Source organism: Pleurodeles waltl, chromosome 1_2, assembly GCF_031143425.1.
Source record: "Pleurodeles waltl isolate 20211129_DDA chromosome 1_2, aPleWal1.hap1.20221129, whole genome shotgun sequence".
NCBI classification, from domain to species: Eukaryota; Metazoa; Chordata; class Amphibia; order Caudata; family Salamandridae; genus Pleurodeles; species Pleurodeles waltl.
In genome coordinates, this window is record NC_090437.1 from 268,588,531 (window position 1) to 268,612,499 (window position 23,969).

The 23,969-nt window shown below is 45.2% G+C and overlaps 1 long non-coding RNA gene across 5 annotated transcripts in view; it reads right to left on the bottom strand.

Annotated features, from left to right (window-relative positions):
- Positions 1-644: 644 nt before the first annotated feature.
- The window catches only part of LOC138299629 (uncharacterized), a 146,753-nt gene continuing 123,428 nt past the window's right edge, over positions 645-23,969 (bottom strand). For 4 of the 5 annotated variants that reach the window (XR_011204800.1, XR_011204797.1, XR_011204796.1 and 1 more), the window contains 2 exons: positions 16,330-16,412; positions 645-4,031 (listed from right to left, as the gene is read on the bottom strand). This is a non-coding gene — a long non-coding RNA (uncharacterized lncRNA). The remainder of the gene's footprint in view (positions 4,032-16,329; positions 16,413-23,969) is intronic. The other variant, XR_011204799.1, reaches the window with a different exon arrangement.

Here is a 23,969-nt window from a genome sequence, read left to right on the forward strand (position 1 = left end):
GAGAACGAGGACCAGTACACTCAGTGCCAGGTGGCCCACAAAAGCAAGGACCAGGGAAAGCAGAATCAGGATGACCCAGACCAGGAAGACTAGGTGTACCAGCCTTAAGAGACCCAGGACAACAGGGCTTGGGGGATAGGGACCCAGCACACCAGTTGCATCAGAGTGAGGTTCGGAAGTACCAGGATCAGGGGGCCCAGGAAGGGCTAATACAAGGACGAGCGAGGAGCAGGGCAGGAAGACCAGGGTCAGGAAGGACTACAAACAGGAGCACCAGATACAGGAAACTAGTACTAGGGTGACCAGAATTAGTTAGACCTTGGCCGGAATGAGAATCAGGAGGTCCAAAACAGCCGAGAAAAGGAGGACTTGAAACAGAACTAGGAGGAGGACCAACTCCTAAAGGCACAGAGGGACCTGGAAGAGAATGAAGAAGACTGGGAGCAGGAGGACACCAATGTAAGTTGTCAGTGCACAGACCCGTCTTTCATAATTTTACCAAGTGCGAGCCAACGGCTCGGACGGGGAACACTATAATCCCCATACAGACTTTGTTGTTCCCTGTTTGGACCTGTGCCTATTGCATGTAAGCTCAGAACAATAATCAGAACAGAAGCATCCTCAGTAAAAATGACAGACATGGGTCAGAATTGTAGAGGTTTAAATAACCAATTAATAGGCAAAATACATGAAATATGCATTGATAAAGTTAACAGCAAAGCATTTACAAGTAAAAAAGTAGAAAGAACTAAGTAAAGTTCTTTGTAAAATCCAGCATAGGTTCACCTTGTAAGAAGGGGGAAATGGTGTTTCATTTACAAAGGAAAGATATGTAATTTTATAGGAATTTGGACAAAGCTTTTCATACAGTACTTCACGAGTACATGGTTCTCAGGATATGCACCAAAGAGAATTGAGCAAGAAGAAACATTTTACTACGAAATACATTTGAAGATTCTCCCATAATACTATTGCATTAAATTCAGTTGTTTTCACAGTTTATTTAAGCACAATAATTGATATATTCAATAAGCGATAGTTAGAGACAGTTAGGATGTCCTTGGTTAGGTACAGCGTGGTGAAAACCCTTGTGAAACACTCACCGATTTTCAGTGTGAAGCTCACAATTCTTTATTTAGAGCAGGAAAACAACAATATTAAATATCATGTGGTGCACTGCACCATTAGTTCAAGATGGAAGAAAGTGCAAGCTTGCTTTCTAATACATTTAAAGCTAAGAATAAGAGAAAAGCATCTCTCACAACCCTCCCTCTGATGATTTCTAAATCATTCCTCTGCATATTACAATACAGCATTAATCAAGTTTGGGTTTTCTTTGGACTTTCCCAAGTCCTTCAGCATTTCATGTATGTCATGTTGCACATCTCTGAACTTCACATCAATTATCTTATTTTGTCTTTCTCTCATTGCTGACAGCTTCTTAAACACACAGTGCTTCCCACTGCATGATGAAATTTCCTTACAAACTTTTAGGAAGAGATTCACACATGCAACACTGAGTATAATCAAAAGAGGAGTTAAATCAAGCCATTCTCCTATCTTAGCAAAGTCCCTTAAAATAGACCCAAATGAACAGCCTGTTCCTTCCCAGGCACCTGTCTCTTCCAATTGATTTAGTTCATGTGTAATATTTGCAATGTTAGCTGCATAAATATTATGCTGGTTGTCTATATTCAGGATACAGGCGCAGCATTCCAGAGCGTGAATTTGTTTGTAGACTCCACCTTCCTTTGTGAGAAACCAATCTGAAGCAAAGAGGTTCTGCATAATCATAGCTCTCATAGGAAGCAATTCTTCATTATTCACTGTTAGGGACCTTACTGTATTAGTTGCAAGCCAATCTACTCAAGTCCATAGCTTTCTAATCTTAACATCTTTTAATACAGTCCGAAAATATTGCTAGGGATCTGCTTCAAGCTTTGCTTACTTTGATTTTTGTAGTGATCAAGGGGTAAACTAGCCCAGTGTGATAGATTCTGGGGCAGTCTAAAGCTGCGAAACAACTACCTCCCAATTATGTGGTAACTGGAAGTAAACTGACTTACCACACACATAATATATGCTTTTTTTACACACCTCTAATTTGGCAAAGGTCCTGCCTTTGACCAAATAACTATGCTCACATTCACTGAATTCCAGTACCGCAACAGTTTTGTTTCTATGCTGCTTTATTATAATACAAAAGGTTCCCTTCTTGGCAATGTCAATGCTCAATCATAGGGGCGATTCCTTTACAATCTCTCTGCCCTTACTAATATTGTGCCCTGGACTAAATGTCTTGTCCCCTTTTCCTGCATCTGATCTTATCCTCTTGTTCAATTCATCTAAGAAAACTCTCTCATCTTCACTAATTTACAGGTTACGCCATTCATGCTTTGATTAGTAGTGCTCATGTTAGTTACAGGAGTGAAGAATTTCATCATATACTCATGCTGCTCAAGTATGCTCCCTGAACGCTAAATATGTTCAGTAGCAAACAAATACAAATTAGCATCAGCCACTATTGGTACATGTTCTAAAGGCTTGTCATAATCAGAATAGAACTTAATAAAATTCTGCTGATAATATAGATTTAGAAAGGCAGAGCAGGAAAAGGAATTTGACAGAGTTGAATAGAAATATGCTGTCGCTTTAGCTGCAGAGGCTGGGAGGTAGGAGGAGACGAAGACATTTTCCACCTGCATAGCTTTCGCATACTTAGCTAACATCTGAAAATATACATTATAGCTATAAACACTCATAATGCGGAACGTGTGAAATTTTGCTTTCATGCCCTGTTTTACTGACAACAAGTTTAATTGTTTACCGGAGTATGAAGAACATCTCCACCTAATAGATAGTTGCCCAACACCCATCCAACCATAGAAACAGACATGGCAACTGCCAGAAATACAAGTATAAACCTGGAGTGTTGCTGCACCATGTTATATTAAATCAGATCAAGAGAATAGACTGTAATCTGAGAATGAAGCAATTGATCCTTCGATCTCTGCCGAATCGTCACTAACCTATTGCAAAAAGCTACAGGGATTTTTATTCTTCGTCAGCTGATGGACTAAGCCTCTAATGACCTCTGACAGTTATCCTAGCTCTCTAATCATCCCTTTCAACATTTTTCAGTGATTTGAGTAAGTAAGTTCCCTGTGCAATTGCCCTGGCCTCAGAGACGTTCATCAATGTCAGTCAGACAGACATCAGATCCAATTTTGATTCTTGCAAGGTGTTTCCAACCTGGACCTGTGTACTTTTGATTGACTTTTTTCTCTCTGTTGGTTTGTTTGGGAGTTGTCAAATCTATGCTCTCATCGACAATATCAGTTTGTTCACCAAGTTGTAGTTCTTTTAGCTCACTAAATTCTCTTATTGTTTCTGGTCTTTTTTAAGTCATCAACAGTCTCTTTCGGCTTGTTGTAGTCTCTGGCTAGCCTTCCTCAGTCAAGCCTCGATCCTTAGAGGTGCTTGTGATTTCTGACTTTGATTAAGCTGATTCACTCTCAGAGGCGGAACCTTCTCTGGCCATAACACTATCTGATTCCTGCGATCTCTACTCAGGCAGGTCTGATTCAGCTTTCCACGAGTCTTCACTGTCTCTATGAATGCGTATTCTTAATCCAGTGGTTGGGGTTGCAGTTGTCACTGGGATAACTAGATTCTAGACTAGCTCTCGTGCCTGTTGATATTTTACTGCCGGAGACTGTGAGCCCTCAGACTGGTCTACCTCTTCTTCCGAGGACTCAGAAATTTTGAACCTAGGTAGACTCAAGAAATTAGTGGATCTTGGCTCCTCTTCTTCCTCTTCCTATCTTACCCTCTTGGTATGGAGCCATGTACCCAGTTCAGCAAGCCAGTACAATTGATGGCAGTGTTGGTGACCAGGATCACCTGATATGGGCCTTTCCAGTGCTCCTCCAGACAGGACTTGTGGACATGTTTCTTTATGTGCACCCAATCGCCGGGGTTCAGATTACCTGTGGAGACTCTGGGACATCCGCAGTAGCAGCATCAACCTGCTGGGAGATAGAATGTATCATGTCAGTCAATCCCTTTCAGTACTCAAGAACCAGATCATCTGTGCTATTTACAAGAGCACCTGCAGGAAAAGAAAGAAATCACTTGGCCCTTCCCATCAACACCTTGTGAGGTGATAATCCTGTTTGTCTGTAGGAGGTACTTCAAATGCTTATCAATACCAAAGGAAGTGAATCTAGCCATTTTAGAGAAGTAGAGGTGCAGGTCTTGGCCAATTTAGCTTTGATAATCCTATTCAGTCTATAAGATGATTGAGGCTTCAGGTCTAGAGCCACAAATAAATCTCTAGTCTATCCCTAGTGCTGTGCATAGCAACTGCATTCCTTACCTCATTCTTGAATCGACTTCCTAGATCTGATTCAAGATGAGCTGGCATCCTGTATCGCAGTATCAACTCTTGCAACAGTAGTTTGGCAACTGCTAGACTGTCACATCTCCTGGTGAGATATTCCTCAACTCATGTGAAAAATAAATACACAATTACAAGTATATACTTCAGTTGGTTACATCAAGGCATCTCCACAAAATTGATCTGGAGATGGTTAAAATGGTCACCACAACTGTTTTTGTCACATTTTATTTCTGAGAAGAAGCAAAACATTAGCATAAATTCTCTGCCATTGATCGAAAATAGGGATTGTGCCAATATTGTTTAAAAGTAAACACCATCCCATCCCTCCCAACGTGTTGGATCGTGCAGCATATTTGACACAGTTTCTCCTGCTGCATTGCATAACTCATCCATGTAAAAAGTGCTGGACTCAAGAGCACAATATTGTGCGATTGTGTCTGCATAGCACTTGCCTCTGGTGACAAGGTCATTGCCACACTTGTGTTCAGCACACTTCACCACTGTAACAATAGCAAGGCTTCCAATAGATTACAGACATATGTGCCACTTCTGATAAGGTGCTCAGTGGAGGTCATGAAACCTCTCTGCAAACCACAACTTCCCGATGTCATGCACAACACTGAATCCATACTGGCTGTCAGTATAAAGAGTAACTTGTGAGCCTTCTGATGTACTTATGATGTAAGGGAAATTAATTTAGATACTCGTGCAGATGTTACATGGCACAGGTAGGGTGCTTCTACAACCCCACTTAGGGTGCACATAGCATCGCAGCCCTTAGAGTGCTGGGTTGGTCTCTCAGACAGGACGCTTGAACAAAAAGGAAATGATCAGGCCTTGGTTTCATGCATAACTCATTAACACTTACACAGTCGGGGTCAAAATCCCGCTCCTCATCTCCCTCTGGAGTTGGTGATAGAGAAGCAAGGATTAGGATATTACATATTCTGATAGAGACATTCTTCTACATTCGTCTTCTTCAGCCACACCTCTTCCCTACACTGGACCGACCACAGCTGCGTCCACTTCACATTCCGACGCGAGACCTCCCACCTCCGCACTCAACCCATCCCTCATCGACAGTGGAACAAGATCCCTGAAGAGCAACTCTTCTCCGCTCTCGCCGCCAACCAACCCACCCTCACCACCGACCCCAACGACGCAGCTCTCAACCTCACAAACTGGATCTCCAACTGCGCTGACAACCTTGCTCCCCTCAAACGCACGCATCGACAGACCAACACCAAAAAACCTCTCTGGTTCTCTGACACCCTCAAAGAATCAAAGAAAACTTGTCGTGCCCTTGAGAAGGCCTGGCGCAAGGACCACACCGCTGACAACATGACCGCCCTCAAGAACGCTACACGCGAACACCACCACCTGATCCGCACTGCCAAAAGGAACTTTTTCACCGACAGACTAGACAAAAACAGCCACAACAGCAGAGAACTCTTCAGCATCGTCAAAGAGTTCTCCAACCCCAGCGCCAACGCCGTCACGCCCTCACAGGATTTGTGCGAATCCCTCGCCACTTTCTTCCATCGCAAGATCAGCGACCTCCACGACAGCTTCGGACACCAGACCCAACCACACACCACTGAACCCGCTTCCCCGGACATCACCCTCAACAACTGGACCCACATCAACACGGAAGAAACCAAATCCATCATGAACTCTATCCACTCCGGCGCCCCTTCGGACCCCTGCCCGCACTTCATCTTTAACAAAGCCGACGACATCATCGCCCCGCACCTCCAGACCGTCATCAACTCTTCTTTTTCTTCTGCTACCTTCCCCGAATGCTGGAAGCACGCTGAAGTCAACGCCCTACTAAAGAAACCTACGGCTGACCCAAGCGACCTGAAAAACTTCCGCCCCATCTCTCTTCTACCTTTCCCAGCCAAGGTAATAGAAAAGACCGTCAACAAACAGCTGACCACCTTCCTGGAAGACAACAACCTGCTCGACCCTTCACAAACCGGATTCCGAACCAACCACAGCACGGAAACCGCCCTCATCTCAGTCACAGACGACATCAGAACCCTGATGGACAACGGTGAAACAGTCGCCCTCATTCTCCTCGACCTCTCGGCTGCCTTTGACACCGTCTGTCACCGCACCCTAATCACCCGCCTACGCTCCACCGGGATCCAAGGCCAGGCCCTGGACTGGATCGCCTCCTTCCTCGCTAACCGCTCCCAAAGAGTTTACCTCCCTCCGTTTCGCTCAGAACCCACCAAGATCATCTGCGGCGTACCTCAAGGCTCATCGCTCAGCCCGACACTCTTCAATGTCTACATGAGCCCCCTCGCCGACATCGTACGCAAGCACGACATCATCATCACCTCCTACGCCGACGACACCCAACTTGTACTCTCCCTCACCAAGGACCCCGCCAGCGCCAAGACCAACCTACAAGAGGGTATGAAGGACGTCGCAGATTGGATGAGGCTCAGCCGCCTAAAGCTGAACTCTGAAAAAACGGAAGTCCTCATCCTCGGCAACACCCCGTCCGCCTGGAACGACTCCTGGTGGCCCACGGCCCTCGGCACCGCACCGACCCCCGCAGACCACGCCCGCAACCTCGGCTTCATCTTGGACCCTCTTCTCACCATGACCAAGCAAGTCAACGCCGTGTCCTCCGCCTGCCTCCTCACTCTCCGCATGCTCCGCAAGATCTTCCGCTGGATCCCCGCCGACACCAGAAAAACCGTGACCCACGCCCTTGTCACGAGTCGCCTGGACTACGGCAACACCCTCTACGCCGGGACCACCGCCAAACTCCAAAACCGCCTGCAACGCATCCAAAACGCCTCGGCCCGCCTCATCCTCGACGTACCCCGCAACAGCCACATCTCCGCACACCTGAGACACCTGCATTGGCTCCCAGTCAGCAAAAGGATCACCTTCCGTCTTCTCACCCACGCACACAAAGCCCTCCACAACAAGGGACCGGAATACCTCAACAGACGCCTCAGCTTCTACGTCCCCACCCGCCCCCTCCGCTCCGCTGGCCTCGCACTTGCTGCCGTCCCTCGCACCTGCCGCTCCACGGCGGGTGGGAGATCTTTCTCCTTCCTGGCGGCCAAGACCTGGAACTCCCTCCCCACCAGCCTCAGGACCACCCAGGACCACTCCGCTTTCCGGAGACTCCTAAAGACTTGGCTGTTCGAGCAGCGATAACCCCCCCTTTCCCCTCTAGCGCCTTGAGACCCGCACGGGTGAGTAGCGCGCTTTATAAATGTTAATGATTTGATTTGATTCTAAGCACTCAGAATAATTATCTCATAGTGGGTAAAGCGTCCGTTTGTCAAATGGGTGCATATGCAAGTCATAAGGATTTTAACTGAATGGGGTGCTATTACAATCAGTGGGTAGCTCATCACTATCCCTTCTGTTTGTTGAATGCTAAGGCTCACAGCTAAAACCACTTTGAGACAACCAGGTAATGCTGCAGCTACTGTATTAAAAGTTACTAAAAATACCCAATGGGGCACCTTTGTCTCGTCATGGGTCTGTGTTTGCATGGATAAGCCCAACCGCATGGCAAAAGAAAACAAATTCTTTAGTGTAGTCTGACATTCCAAAAGCTTGTGCAATGCAAGGTACATTTTAAAGCCCCTGAAAGATTTCCATGCTTTTGTCATCTTTTGGTAATGGTCACTGACATCAGTGTACATCAGCCTCCGTAAAGAATTTCTTATAAAATAAAAGTTTGGGATCCATTGTCAGCAATAGCTAACCATGCTTAAGAACATTCATACTTCTATCTGTGTGACTGGGAACTTCATCTTAAGGACCATTTCAATAAGTTTATGGGACTCCCTTCTCTAACTGATATCTCAGGTACACTTCATTTTGACAATACTCTACTTTTTCAGGGGAAACTATATACCCATTCTCAGCCAAGTGTTTGAGCAGAGCAATTGTGTCTTGTCTACGGGCTTCCCTTTTCACTGCTGTGATCAGAAAGTCTTTGATGTACTGAATTAAGGTCAAGCTACAGGGTAACTGCAGAAACTCTAGACTCTTTTTAACCCCTTCGCTGCCAGGCCTTTTCCTCTTAAGGTGCCAGGCCTTTTTTTGGCTATTTGGGACAGTTTGTGCTTAGACCCTCATAACGTTTTGTCTACATAAGCTACCCACGCAAAATTTGTGTCCTTTTTTCCAACATCCTAGGGATTCTAGAGGTACCCAGAGTTTGTGGGTTCCCCTGAAGGAGACCAAGAAAATAGCCAAAATAAAGCAAACCTTTCGGTTTTTTTTTTTTTAAAAGGGAAGAAGGCTTTTTTCCCTGACAATGGCTTCAACAAAAGGTTTGCAGTGATAAAATCACCATCTTCCCAGCTTTCAGGAACAGGCAGACTTGAATCAGAAAACCCAATTTTTCAACACAATATGAGCATTTTACTAGGACATACCCCATTTTTACTATTTTTTGTGCTTTCATCCTCCTTCCAGTTAGTGACAGAAATGAGTGAAAACCGGTAAGCTAACCATTTCTGGAAAGTAGACAAAATTCTGAATTCCGCAAGGGGTAATTTGTGTAGATCCTACAAGGGTTTCATACAGAAAATAACAGCTGAAATGAAAAAATACTGAAATTGAGGTAAAAAAACTTCAATTTTTCTCCACGTTTTACTCTGTAACTTTTTCCTACTATGTCAGGTTTTTGAAAAGCAATATACAGTTACGTCTGCAGGACTCTTCTGGTTGCAGGGATATATAGGGCTTGTAGGTTCATCAAGAACCGTAGGTACCCAGTGCCAATAAATGAGCTACACCTTGCAATGGGTTTTCATTCTATACTGGGTATACAGCAATTCATTTGCTGAAATATAAAGAGTGAAAAATAGTTATCAAGAAAACCTTTGTATTTCCAAAATGGGCACAAGATAAGGTGTTGATAAGCAGTGGTTATTTGTACATCTCTGAATTCCGGGGTGCCCATACTAGCATATGAATTATAAGGCGTTTCTCAAATAGATGTCTTTTTTACACACTGTCTTTCATTTGGAAGGAAAAAATGTAGAGAAAGACAAGGGGCAATAACACTTGTTTTGCTATTCTGTGTTCCCCCAAGTCTCCCGATAAAAATGGTACCTCACTTGCGTGGGTAGGCCTAATGCTCGTGACAGGAAACGCAACATAGACACATCACATTTTTACATTGAAATCTGACGTGTTTTTTGCAAAGTGCCTAGCTGTGGATTTTGGCCTCTAGCTCAGCCGGCACCTAGGGAAACCTACCAAACCTGGGCATTTTTTGAAAACTAGACACCTCAGGAAATCCAGGATGGGGTGACTTGTGGGGTTCTCACCAGGTTCTGTTACCCAGAATCCTTTGCAAACCTCAAAATTTGGCTAAAAAAACACATTTTCCTCACATTTCAGTGACTGAAAGTTCTGGAATCTGAGAGGAGCCACAAATTTCCTTCCACCAAGCGTTCCCCCAAGTCTCCCGATAAAAATGGTACCTCACTTGTGTGGGTAGGCCTAGTGCCCGTGGCAGGAAATGCCCCAAAACACAACATGGACACATCACATTTTCCCAAAGAAAACAGAGCTGTTTGTTGCAAAGTGCCTAGCTGTGGATTTTGGCCTCTGGCTCCGCCGGCCCAAGGAAACCCTACCAAACCTGTTCATTTTTTAAAAGTAGACACCTAGAGGAATCCAAGATAGGGTGACTTGTGGGGCTCTCACCAGGTTCTATTACCCAGAATCCTTTGCAAACTTCAACATTTGGCTAAAAAAACACTTTTTCCTCACATTTCGGTGACAGAAAGTTCTGGAATCTGAGAGGAACCACAAATTTCCTTCCACCGAGTGTTTCCCCAAGTCTCCTGATAAAAATGGTACCTCACTTGTGTCGGTAGGGCCTAGTTCCTGCGACAGGAAATGCCCCAAAACACAACGTGGACACATCACATTTTCCCAAAGAAAACAGAGCTGTTTTTTGTAAAGTGCCTAGCTGTGGATTTTGGCATCTAGCTCAGCCGGCACCTAGGGAAACCTACCAAACCTGTGCTTTTTTTAAAACTAGACACCTAGGGAAATCCAAGATGGGGTGACTTGTGGGGCTCTCACCAGGTTCTGTTACCCAGAATCTTTTGCAAACCTCAAAACGTTGCTAAAAAACACTTTTTCCTCACATTTTGGTGACAGAAAGTCCTGGAATCTGAGAGGAGCCACAAATTTCCTTCCACCCAGCGTTCCCCGAAGTCTCCCGATAAAAATGGTACCTCACTTGTGTGGGTAGGCCTAGTGCCCGCGACAGGAAATGCCCCAAAACAAAACCTGGACACATCACATTTTCCCAAAGAAAACAGAGCTGTTTGTTGCAAAGTGCTTAGCTGTGGATTTTGGCCTTTGACTCAGCCGGCACCTAAGGAAACCCCACCAAACCTGTAAATTTTTTAAAACTAGACACCTAGGGGAATCCAAGATGGGGTGACTTGTGGGGCTTTCACCAGGTTCTGTTACCCAGAATCCTTTGCAAACCTCAAAATTTGGCTAACAAAACACTTTTTCCTCACATTTGAGTGACAGAAAGTTGTGGAATCTAAGAAGAGCCACAAATTTCCTTCCACCGAGCGTTTCCCCAAGTTTGCCGATAAAAATGATACCACACTTGTGAAGTAGGCCTAGTGCCCGCTACAAGAAATGCCACAAAACACAACGTGGACACATCACATTTTACCAAAGAAAACAGAGCTGTTTTTTGCAAAGTGCCTAGCTGTGGATTTTGGCCTCTAGCCATCTAGGATCTAGGGAAACCTACCAAACTTAGCCGGCACCTAAGGAAACCCCACCAAACCTGTACATTTTTTTAAACTAGACACCTAGGGGAATCCAAGATGGGGTGACTTGTGGGGCTTTCACCAGGTTCTGTTACCCAGAATCCTTTACAAACCTCAAAATTTGGCTAAAAACACTTTTTCCTCACATTTCGGTGACAGAAAGTTCTGGAACCTGAAAGGAACCACAAATTTCCTTCCACCCAGTGTCCCTCCAAGTCTCCCAATAAAAATGGTACCTCACTTCTGTGGGTAGGGCTAGTGCCTGTGAAAGGAAATGCCCCAAAACCCTATGTGAACACATCAAAATGATCAAATACAAAATGGACTGTTTTTCGGGGCGGGGGTGAGGGCACCTGCGTTTTTGGTCCTGGGCTCAGCAGTCATATAGGGAAACCTATCAAACCCGAACATTTCTGAAAACTAGACACTTGAGAAAGTCCAGGGATGTGTGACTTACGTTGATCCACCAGTGTTTTATTTCCCAGAATACATTGCAAACCTCAAAGTTTGGCTAAAAAAATACCTTTTCCTCAGATTTTGGTGACAGAAAGTTCTGGAACCTGGGAGGAGCCACACATTTCCTTCCATCCAGCGCTCCCCAAGTCTCACAATAAAAAGATATCTCACTTGTGTAGGGGCCCAGGTGCCTGCAACAGAAAAAGGCCAAAAACCTGTAGAGAGTGAGGGTATAGCACAGCGAGTTGATAAGCACATATTTTCCTTTTATACATCTTTAGGCTGACTCTGCTTTGGGGACCTACACAAGTGAGGTATCATTTTACTTGGGAGACTGAGGGGAACACTGAGGAGTAGGAAATTTGTGCCAGAGCAGTAATCCTACAAAGAAAAGTGAGGAAAATATGCTTTTTATAAACAAATTTTGAGGTTTGCATAGGAGTCTGGGTAAGAAAATGTTGGGGGATCCACGCAAGCCATACCTCCCTGGACTCCTTGGAGTGTCCAGTTTTAAAAATGTCAGGGTTTGGTAGGGTTCCGTAGATGAAGGCCACTCCCGGGAACAAAAACATAGGTGCCCCCTCCCCCCAAACACAGGTAGTTTTGTAATATATCATTTTGGTGTGTCCACGTACTTCTGTGATGTTCCAAACACTAAAATTGTGAAAAGAAACGCGCTTAGGCTATGTTGAAAAAAAAACCTTACCCACCAACCAAGCTGGTGGCATGCTTCATCATCGGGGTCCCACCTGAGACACCTAGGCCCATATTTACACTTTTTTAGCACCGCATTTGCGCCACCTTTTTGATACAAAAGCGGCGCAAACTTACAAAATACAATTGTATTTTGTAAGTTTGCGCCGCTTTTGCATCCAAAAATGACCCAAATGCGGTGCTGAAAAAGTATAAATATGGGCCCTAGTGTATCACAGGTGTGCTGCAACGCCTGACTACAGCGGAGAATGTTTTGTCATTTTTACCACACATACTGGTTTGATTTGGCACGAGGGTGAGTGATGGTTCAGTACATCAAAAGACATTTCACAAAAATGAAATGCACTGTTAATAATTGAAAGGCCAAAAAACGGAACCAAAGACTCACAGCTTGTGAGCTGTAAAGCCGGTACAGTCCATTCACACACTTTTCATACATGACATGGACAAGACCATTCACGCCGCCATCCACGGGCCCAGCACATTAAAACACTTGCATCGACAGACAGCGCCACTGAAGTGCCCATCACTTACATACGCCCACATGCCTAATACAGTAATCACACTAGCTGATGGGAGTTTGTGGACTGATGTTTGGTTGGCACTGCCAGCCAAGCTCCACTCTAAGCACACCCCCTGCCAAGCACCACCCCATGCAGACCACCAGCCAAGCTCCACCCCACGCACACCGCCAGCAAAGTGCCACCCCACACACACCACCAGCCAAGCGCCACCCCAAACTCACCGCCACCACTGTTTTTTGTTTATAAACAACAAAGAAACCATTACCTAATTATAAAATAAGTACAAAACTACAAACACAAAAGCTCTAACTGAAAACATGACAGAAATGTGAAACTGAGCATCTGAAAATATAAAACAGGCAGTTTACGCTCATGGTATTTCCCAAAATGTTTTTGGGGTGTGGGAACTCCTGAAACAGCTGGCCACACACAGCCCAGGCTTTGAAAGGCAATCAGGGCAGTACATCTGTCTCTCCCTATGGATACCTCTTCGGGCACATGCTCTACATTTCTTAGTGGTTAAGTCTTTTTTGGGAGTAGGAGAAATGTGATCTGGAAAGTGGTGATCTTTCAATTTAGCCACATCCTCCATCAATGCTATTCTAGGAACTCTTGCCTGTTCCACCACAATAAGGCTCTCTATCCCTGACTCCTGAAATTTAACAATTGTCATCCTTGACTCAGGTGAACAATCCTTGAACACAATAAAAGCATTTAAAGGTGCCAAATGAAATAAATGTATGGCCAACCTTTTATACCACACGTAAGACTTACGAAGAGCAGTGTAAGGTTCCATCTACTCTATCAAAACCACCCATGTGCTTATTGTAGTCCAAAATGCACGCAGGTTTGCGCACTTCGGCAACCTGACCCACAGTCACAGGGGAAGTACTCTCATCATGGATGGTAGTTAGCATGTACACATCCCTCCTGTCTGAAAATTTCAGAGCTAGCAGCTCATTATTGCGCAAGGCACTGCACTGTCCCCTCTCAAGTTTTTTACAGACAAGCTCCCTTGGATAGACTTTCCAGTTAGAACGGATTGTGCCACAAGCAACAGTGTCCACTCTAAACAACTCCTTGAACAACTGCTCTCCAGTGTAGAAATTATCTACATACAAATGGTGACCTTTGTTAAACAGTCATCTACCAAGTTCCCACACAATTTTCTCGATAACTCCAAAAGTGGGCAGACAACCAGGGGGGGTCAATACTGGAATCCCTACCAGTGTAGACCCAGAAATTATACACGTATCCTGTACTACTTTTGGACAGCATATACAATTTAATTTCCTACTGTGCCCTCTTGCCAAGAATGTACTGCTTAAAAACCAAAGGCCACTTGAACAGGACCAAAGACTCGTCCAAACTTATCTCTTTGCCTGGAACATACACCTTTGAAAACAGATCTACAAAATGGTCAAGGACAGACCTAATCTTAAAAAGACGGTCAGAATCAGGGTGATCTCATGGCAAGGCTAAAGCATTGTCAACAAAATGCAGCATCCAAAGAGGAAGCGAATAGTGATTAGATTAGATTAGATTAGATATTTATACTTTTTGACGCAAACCAGCGTCGGCGCTGGTTTGCGTCAAAAAATGTACCGCCGCTAACGCCATTCCCACGCACCAGGCGGGCACCTTATTTAAGGATTGACGTTAGCCGGAGTACAAAAAAATTACTCAAACCAGGCAGCGCCGGCGTAGGGGAAAATGGGGGTTGTGCGTAAAAAAATGGTGCAAGTCAGGTTTGACTTAAAAATCATGTCTCAAACCGGACTTGCACCATTTTTTGATGCACAACCCCCATTGAAATGACTCCTGTCTTAGTAAAGACAGGAGTCATGCCCCCTTGCCCAATGGCCATGCCCAGCGGACTTCTGTCCCCTGGGCATGGTCATTGGGCACAGTGGCGTGCAGTGGGGGCCAAAATAGGCCCGCTATGGCACTTTAAAAAAATAAAAAAATTATACTTACCCCACCTTACCTGTACCTACCTGGGATGGGTCCCCCCATCCATGGGTGTCCTCCAGGGGTGGGCGAGGGTGGCAGGGGGTGTCCCTGGGGGCAGGGAAGCGCACCTCTGGACTGCTTCCAGAGTCAGAGACCATGGAACTGAGCCCATAGGTCCCTTAACCTCCCCTCACCCAGGCGTTAAAAAACGGCGCACTTCAGGCTATGAGCTGTTTTTTAAGGCCCGCCCCCTTCTGTGCGTCAAAATGACGTGGGAGTATAAATAAGGCACACAGGCCTTAAAGTCATTTTTTGGAAGGGAATGCTTACCTTGCATGCCATTAACGCAAGACGGTTTCCCGCATCCAAAAAATTACACACACAGAGGATTTTTCACGTCCGCGGGGTCGGGCGTCATAGTATAAATATGGGGCAAGGTTTGCGCTGAATGTACGTCAAAAATGTTGACGCACATTTGGCGCAAACAGAGTATAAATATGCCCCTAAGAGTCATGGTTTTAGGAAGTATAGCGGTTGCCATCAAGGGACTAGTAGACCAATAAGAAGCCAGTGACGGCTTCCTTGTCAACCCCATCAAAAAAGTCAAACCTAAAAACTTTTTCATCTCTTCCAGATTTGTGGGAACCCACTGGGTAGCTTTAGACTGAGGCCTAAGTCTGGCAGCGTTGTCCCTCAAATATTGCTCTGCATACAAATTAGTCTGCTCAACAATCTCTTCCAAAAATACATCCTCCATAAACAAGTGAAAGAAATTGACAGGCAAAAAGTTTTACGTATTGACTCTACACCCTGGGAGACCAGTAAATGCAGGTAACTGTGGCTGCTCCATGTTTGGGGCAATCCAGGTGTCAGGTCTTCCAGTGGGAAACCCTTCAGCCCCAGGCTGCTGCACCCTTGGCACATTAATGTCCTCCTCAAAAACCTGCCCTTCATCTGCACTGAGAGTGGCTTCCTCATCAGAAAAATCCTCTCGAACAGAAAACTCACTGCCAGAATCTCTCACTTCCTCCGCTGCCTCAGATGCAGAGTCTGTCTCATAATCATGGTCAGAAGACAACTCAAAAAGCATGCCAACAACCTGCTGAGCGGTCACCTTACGGCTAACCAGGATCCTTTATAACAACAAATGGATCGCCAACAACAACCAGCACTGTCTAAAATAAGTAATAAACAAAGTGTAGCTTTATCACAAAGAGTTATGTACTAAAACACTATACCACTCACTTGCCCGAAAAAGCTAGACTCACCAGCAACTACTCTGCACAGACACAGCAATCACCAATGATATCCCACAAAAAAGAAAAAAAGAAAAGCAAATTAGACATAAGACAACACAAATATCATTGTGAACAAATCTAAGGACAATTTCACACACAATCCTGCATTTCGTACACCACCTACAAACATGTCATTCATGCATGTCCACAATACTCCTTTGGAGTAAATTGCTTTTACTCACCTAAAACATGCAGCTATGCGAACTGCAGGACAACTACTGCCAAAACCGCAAGGATCCGCAGCAAAGGAAGCAAAAGCTTTGAACTAGAACAAAAAGAAGAAATAAACTGTTATAATTACAAATACAAATACTTCGCCAGTTGACAAACACCCCTTCACCAAGAACTTGCAAATTTTCCCTGGTGCCTAAGTGGCTTCTGCCCCCCTTGGGGGCAGATAGGCCTAAAAATAATAGGCCGATCTTCCCCCAAGGGGGGCAGAAATGGCCATCAGTAATGTGCCCCCTTTGGGGGGCGACCCTTGCCAAAGGGGTTGCTCCCCCACACAAAACACACACAAACACACACAAGATCCCTGGTGCCCAAATGGATTCTGCCCCCTTTGGGGGCAGATGGGCCTAAAAAGATAGGCTGATCTGCCCCGAAGGGGGGCAGAAATGGCCAACAGCTCTGTGCCCCCTTTGGAGGGCAACCCCAGCACACAAAAAAAACAAAGGGGAACCAAAAAAACCACTTCCCTGACTTTTTGGTGGCTTCTGCCCCCCTTGGGCCCAAGGGGGGGCAGAAATGGCCATCAGTAATGTGCTCCCTTTGGTGGGCGACCCTTCCCAAAGGAGCTGTTCCCCCACACAAAACACACACACACAAGATCCCTGGTGCCAAAAAAATAGGCCGATCTGCCCTCAAGGGGGCAGAAATGGCCAACAGCTCTGTGCCCTCTTTGGGTGGTGACCCTTGTCAACGGGGGCGCCCCCAGAACAAAAAAACAAAGGAGAAAATAAAATTCCCTGACTTCTTGGTGGCTTTTGTCCCCCTTGAGAGGCCTCAAAAAAATAGGCCGATCTGCCCCCGGGGGAGGGGGGCAGAAATGGCCATCAGTAATGTGCCCCCTTTGAGGGGCGACACTTGCCAAAGGGGCTACCCCCCACACAAAACACACACACACAAGATCCCTGGTGCCTAAGTGGATTCTGCCCCGCAGATGGGCCTAAAAAAATAGGCAGCAGAAACGGCCAACAGCTCTGTGCCACCTTGGGAGGGCGACTCTTGCCCAAGGGGGCGCCCCCCAGCACAAAACAATAAAGGGAAACAAAACTCCCTGGCGTATTAGTGGTTTCTGCCATCCTTGGGGGCAGATGTGCCTAAAAAAAATAGGCCCATCTGCCTCCAAGGGGGGCATAAATGGCCAACACTAATTTCCCCCCTTTGGGCGGGGTGACCCTTGCCCAAGGGGTGCCCCCAAGACACAACACATACACACAGAAAACACAATCCCTGGGGCCCAGTGAGTTTCACCCCCCCGGGGTGAGATCGGCCAAAAACATGGCCGATCTAGCCCTGGGGTGCGAAACATATAAAAAAATATTGCACCCAGGGCAGCGACCCTTGCCTAAGGGGTCGCTGCCCAAAAACATCATAGACAATACAATCCCTAGTTCCTAGTGGGTTTCGACCCCCCCCCCCCCCAGGGGCAGATCGGCCGGAAAAAAGGCCGATCTGCCCCCGGGGGGGGGGGGGGGGGCTGAAACACAGATTGTATATTGCCCCCAGGGGAGCGACCCTTGCCCAAGGGGTCGCTCCCCCCAAAAAAAAAAACCTAGGAACAGGGGTAAAGGAAAAACTCTTTCCCCCTGTGTCTCTTTTCCCCCAGCAAAAAAACCCAAAAGAGAAGGATTCACCTTTGGATGGTCCTCTCTCTCGACGCTCTGGAAGCAAATGGCTTCCAGCGTGTTCTCAGCTGCATTTGATGACGTCGGCGTGCTGCGACCGATTCCCCTTCCATCCCCGACTGGGCGGTGTGGGAGGGAGGCCCACGGGGGGAGCGCTCCCAAGTGGGCCGATGCAGGACGAGCTGGTCTCATCCAAGGCACACGGGAACTGTGTGCCAGGACGAGACCAGCTCGCCTCAGGCATCCTAAGGGTTAAGCCTCTGATTGAAATGGAATGGACTTACAGTGTACCCTTGAGGAGTGCAACACCACAAAAGATTCTTCTCTTGGAACCAAAGTGTTAAGAGAATCTTGCTGTCTTCATGAAGGGGAACTGAGAAGAATGCCTGGCAAAGGTCAATGACCATGGAACAAAATTACAACAGGGTTCAGTACCACAGGATAACATAGAATGACAATTTGGTTTATCTTCCGCAGCTTCTGCACTCTACTCCACTTTGTTGGCTTTTTGTAAGGGCATCATCGGACAGTTACATGGACTCCCAATGTCTTCCTTTAAATGTCCTGTTCTGTCATGCTGTCAATGATGGGCGATTCCTGCAATGTCCTGTGAGGTCATCTTGTAAGAATGCATTTGAGGAAAAAATGCATTGGTTAGAAGGGTTATCTTCAGTGTTTTATCCCCCTTAATCAAGTCAATCTTTCCCTAAGTGAAATCCCAAGCTTTCAAATCAATGTGTAGGTCCTCTTTGGTAATGACCAGATACAACCTGACAATAGGTTCTTGTGTTTGTAGCTTGACCTCTGAATCTGCTGCCTTGAACTTCTTTTCCCAAGGTGAGTAGGTTTAGGAATATCCACTGGTGTAACAGTTGAACGCATGGCTCCTGTGTCTATCACGAAAGATACAGCATGTGCGTTAATCTCTCTATCTAAATATGGTCCACTTCTAGGACTGAACCAAGTATGCATTCCTCCTCCTCCCTCAGACACTGTCATTGATCCTGATGAAAACTTTGTGGAAGTCTCAAACATCATGGGAACTGGAGAACTTCAGAACACCAATGGAATGTGGCTAATCCTGTTGTTCAGTTGGAAATGTGGAATTTCCCTTTGCACGTGCATAGGTTCCGAAGGGTTGTGTGACAGGGCTGATTTTGGGACCTTTGGGGTTGACATTGCAAATGTGGCCAGGGGTTATCTCCATTAAAGTCCTTGTGCAAGTTCCAGGGGTGTTACCTTAACCTCTTCCCATCCCCAGGCATTCGCTCCATAAGTTATTGAAGCTCCTTGCGTGGTCGACAGTGGGGTGAAAGATAACTTCAAGCCCCTTCATTCCTCCATTCTGTGCCAATTGGGTCTAGACTTTCATGTGCTTCTTCTTCAGTCCTTTTTCGCTTAGCCTCTAACATTTCACTGCAATATTTTGCATATTGCAGGGTCTTGTCAAGGGGCTTGCTCTGGCAGCAAAGGACACTTTGGATGATTTGATTGCCAAATTCAGGTCTTTGCACAAAGAAGGCGAGGAACCTTTTCCCTGTCTACTATATTCCTACTACACCTACAGTACCCTCTCAAAGTATGGATGTATGGACTCTTTAGGTTCTTGAGAGGTTTGGAAAAACATTGGGCCAATTTATCTATCTTTGGGGAACTTTAGTCTTTAAGGGGCATATTTATACTTTTTGACGCGAAACTGCGCAAACTAAGTTTTGCATCAAAAAGTATAGCACCGGCTTGCATCATTCCAGAGTGCCAGCCGGATGGCAAATTTATGGAACCCCTGAAGCCAGCGTATAGGGTGGGCTAGCGACTGGGAAAATTACATTGGTCGGGGTGGCGGTATGGGGGAAAGAGGGTAGGCACCAAAAAGTGACACTAGACTGATTAGAGGCAAAAAATGCCTTTCACCAGCCTAGCGTCATTTCCTGATGCAAAACCATCCATACCACATGACTCCTGTCTTATAAAACACTGGAGTCATGCCCTGGGCTTGGCCATTGCACCCAGTGCCATGTAGGGGGCCCATTTCAGGGCCTCCAACGGCACTTAAAATTTTTTTTAAGTACTTAACTCTACTTACCCTACTTACCTAGGATGGGGTCCCCCCATCCTCTGGTGTGGGTTGGGGTGTTCCTGGGGCTTGGGTGGGCACTTGTGGGATCTTTCCATGGTGTGTAACCATGGAAATTAGTCCACAGGTCCCCTAAATGCCTGTCCTGGCCCAGGCATTAAATAATGGCGCTAAGCAGGCTCAGCGCCATTATTTAGGCCCACCTCCCCCCGTGCACCATTTTTGCACGGGGGATAAATATGGTGCTAGGGGCTTTGAGTCATTTTTTGGACAGGAACACCTACCTTGCATCTCATTGACGCAAGGTGGTTTCATGCATCCAAAAAATAACTTTAACTCCAATATTTTGACGCAAGACGGGTCTAGCGTCAAAGTATAAATATGGAGTTAAGTTTGCGCTGAATTTGCGTAAAAAAATTAAGCAAATTCAGTGCAAACAAAGTATAAATATGCCCTTAAGTGTTTTATAACTTCTTCATGCTTAACCTTGACCAGGGGTGATGGTGCATTTGTTTCAATTACCCTAGGAGGCTCTTGAATTGGCCATTCAACTACTCTCTTCCATTCTGTCCACAGGTCTTTTGGGACCATTACCTCAAACAAAACATCCAAAGCCTAACACAAGACCTTCAAAATGGTCACAATCTGGTCCGTCCATGCATACCACTTATCAGGATTTTCTCTGAGCTCCGGGAGGGAAATTGTGAAGTGAAAAAGACCTGATCAAGACCATTGGACATCTACATATGCTCCGCCCTGTACTTCTCTCAAAGGGTATTCTGTATCTGTCCCTCTTGCAGCTCCTTCCTCATCGTCCTTAGCAACTCTTTTCTTCTGTCTCACCTTAAGCCTTTCTTTCGTAGACCATAACTCTCTAAACTTCTCCAATCTCTAATGTTCTCAACCAACTCCCTTACGTGAGTCATCAATCCTCTTAACTTCAGCAATTTCAACTCCTTTTCATCCATCATCATTCTAACATTATTTCGCAATTTCTTTCTCTGTGTTAAATCTACTCCACACTCATCTGCTACCTTTTCCATTCTTGCATGCACCTATTATGCCACTCTTGCTGCATCCTTCCTCATGTAGAGCGATTTGCTCTCATTGTAATGACCTAGGAAGTCCATCCACAGGTAACCCTGATCAATTTCTTAAAACTCAGCTTTAAGCTAAATGATATTATGTTGCTGTGGAGTGTGTCCTGTGCTTGGTGGGTAAACTGGTAGGGCTGCAGTAATCATTTGACTTCCTGTCAGAATACTGGCCAAACCCTCTTCTGCGGGGGTCCTGTGCTATTACTCCAAGTCTCAGGGCAGGGTCGTGGGTGCGCTTGAAATGGTTTGCTAACAATTGTCTTGGTGGGGAAAGTGGTTGCAGCACCCAACAAAGGCAGTGTGCTTACCACTACAGATGGGGAGGTGTGAATAGAATGCAAAACAGCAGTTTCCTTATAACTTGGGGGTGCCTGAGCTTCTCTAGGGGGTTCAGTGATTGTCCCAGTCTATGTTTCTACCAGAGCTGTAGGACTTGGTGCAGCTGCTGCCACACTGTATGGGGATGGTCTTATGCTGAGGAACTTGTCTTTGAAGGTATCCTCTTCACTCTCTGCTTCTATATCATTTTTAGGTGTCTCTTCACTTTTTATTAAAGGATAGGCGCCAGTTGCCTCAATTACTTTTTCCCTCCATTTTGTCTGCTTCTCCTCATCCTTTCCTCATCCTGTGAGCTTCTCCTACTGCAAATTTGTAATGCAAAATTCTTCCCTTTTTTCACTTTCCACCTTCTCCCAAAGATTCAACGCTTCAAATGATGCGGCCTGGGCTGAGGTTTCAAATCACACAGTCTTCGTCTGAGATTTTCTATTCTGGCAATATGGAAAGTCCCACACAGTGGGAACCATATCTCTCCATCTTTGGACATATATTCATGCCATGGCTACATTCATGCACATGTGTAACTCTTCCTTTGACACCATCTTCCTAGCTGGTGTACCTTCCAGGAGAAATTTATCTTCCTTATTTGCTTCTTTCTCTTTTTTTTGACAAGTGATTTCCCATACTGACAAAGTTTCCATCTCACCCCCTCTTGTTGCTAATGCGTTCACGATCAGCCTGCCAATACAGAGCATTTCTGTTAAAGGTAACCTTACCCCAGCATGGCTTCAGCACCTGCCAGCCAATCCCTGCATAGCACTTTAATAAAAAAAAAACCCTGAATAATGATAGAAATCCCTACTAGACCATGTATACCACCTACTTTCATGCGACAGTAGACCCTTGACTTGTGGAGGTCAGCGTACTTATTCCTGTGCACCAAGTAATGATTCATGACTGAGTTTGATTAGCACACTTGTACAAAAACAAAAAAATACATCTCTATCTTGTTATTTCTGACAGCGCCTCACTGTACACCTCACCTTAGCAGACAAGTTCAACGGTTCAATAAATTTAACTTGAGGTACTTCTCTTCAGCTTTATGCTGTGTAGATAACAACTTGCACATTGATTCGATTTTTTTAATCAAAGAATATCATCAAAGCACAATAGCTATTGCTCCCACACATCCAAGAACTAAGACCACATAGTAATTACTCTCAAAATCTGTCCACTTCATTCCACCACAGTGTGGCCACTGCAACCCCCTGCATACAGTGCCTTGCAACTCACTCATTCTTCACATGCATACAAATCCCTATTGATACTCCTGTCGTCCTTCTTCGGCCACCTCATCTCCGGGAATCAGGATTGTGTTTGGACTGAGTCAATTTGAATCTCGGGGAAGAGTGTCTGGATCATGAAGGTGCAGTAATCGGTTCTATGGCCAATTGGGTTTTGTCTATTACTGATTGTTCTAGTCTGAACCATCACCTCTGCTACCGGATGTGTCAGTTCGCAATTAGTCTTTCATACTCATACCAAGAACACACCAACGGCTAGAACTGGGAGCTCTGTAATCCTGACACTTACTTTGGTACTCCCCATCTACTTCTGTCTCTTAATTATATGCACACAAAATCAATAACCAGAAATGTAACATTCAAAATAAGAATGACAGACATGGGGCAAAGTTTTCAAAGACTTGTATAATGGATCAATATGCAAAATACATGAAATATGCTATTGTTAAGTTTAGCAGCAAAGTGTGCAAATCATACTTACAAAAAACTCAGGGAAGTTATATAAAACAAAATCTAACGTAGATTCACCTAGCAGGAATGGGGAATGAGGGGATGTTTCTGAACAGAAAAAAGTAAATCCATTTATAGGACTTTACACAATGGGTTTCATACATTACTACACAAGTACATGGTTCTCAAAGATATGCACCAATGAGAGGTAAGCAAGTTACTTAAGCATTTGGTACATTTCTATCACTGGGCTGTACCCGGACTACATTTGAGTGCGTGCTGGTTGGGCTATGTTTCAGCTCTTTTTTTTCTCAAGTGGCCATCTTGGGAGACTTTCTGTTGTCAAGCTCCCTCATTCCTTCATTTACTACAGTATCCTCTGTAGGGAATGCTTTTAGTTTAACAGCTTTTAATCCATCAAGATGACAGCCTGGTGTGGAACACTTTTGTCATAAATACAGAACTTTGTCACACTAGTTGCTCATTAGAACACTCTGGTGAAGCTGTAGTTGATCGCCAGGGAGGTACCTGCCAAGCTGTTTCTGATGTTGGAAATACATACTTCAGTGTGCAGGTCATAATGTTTTTACTGAAATGGGCGAGGAAGATATTTGAAAACTCATACGAAATATGTCTACATTTTCGTTTCTACAGAAACTAACCATAATTTCTATGAAAAAAAACCCTTATTTTCTTCATTTCTAAAGGAATTGTTTTATGCTCTTCAACTTTGAATCAATCAGGATGTATTCACTCTTTTGTCATGCA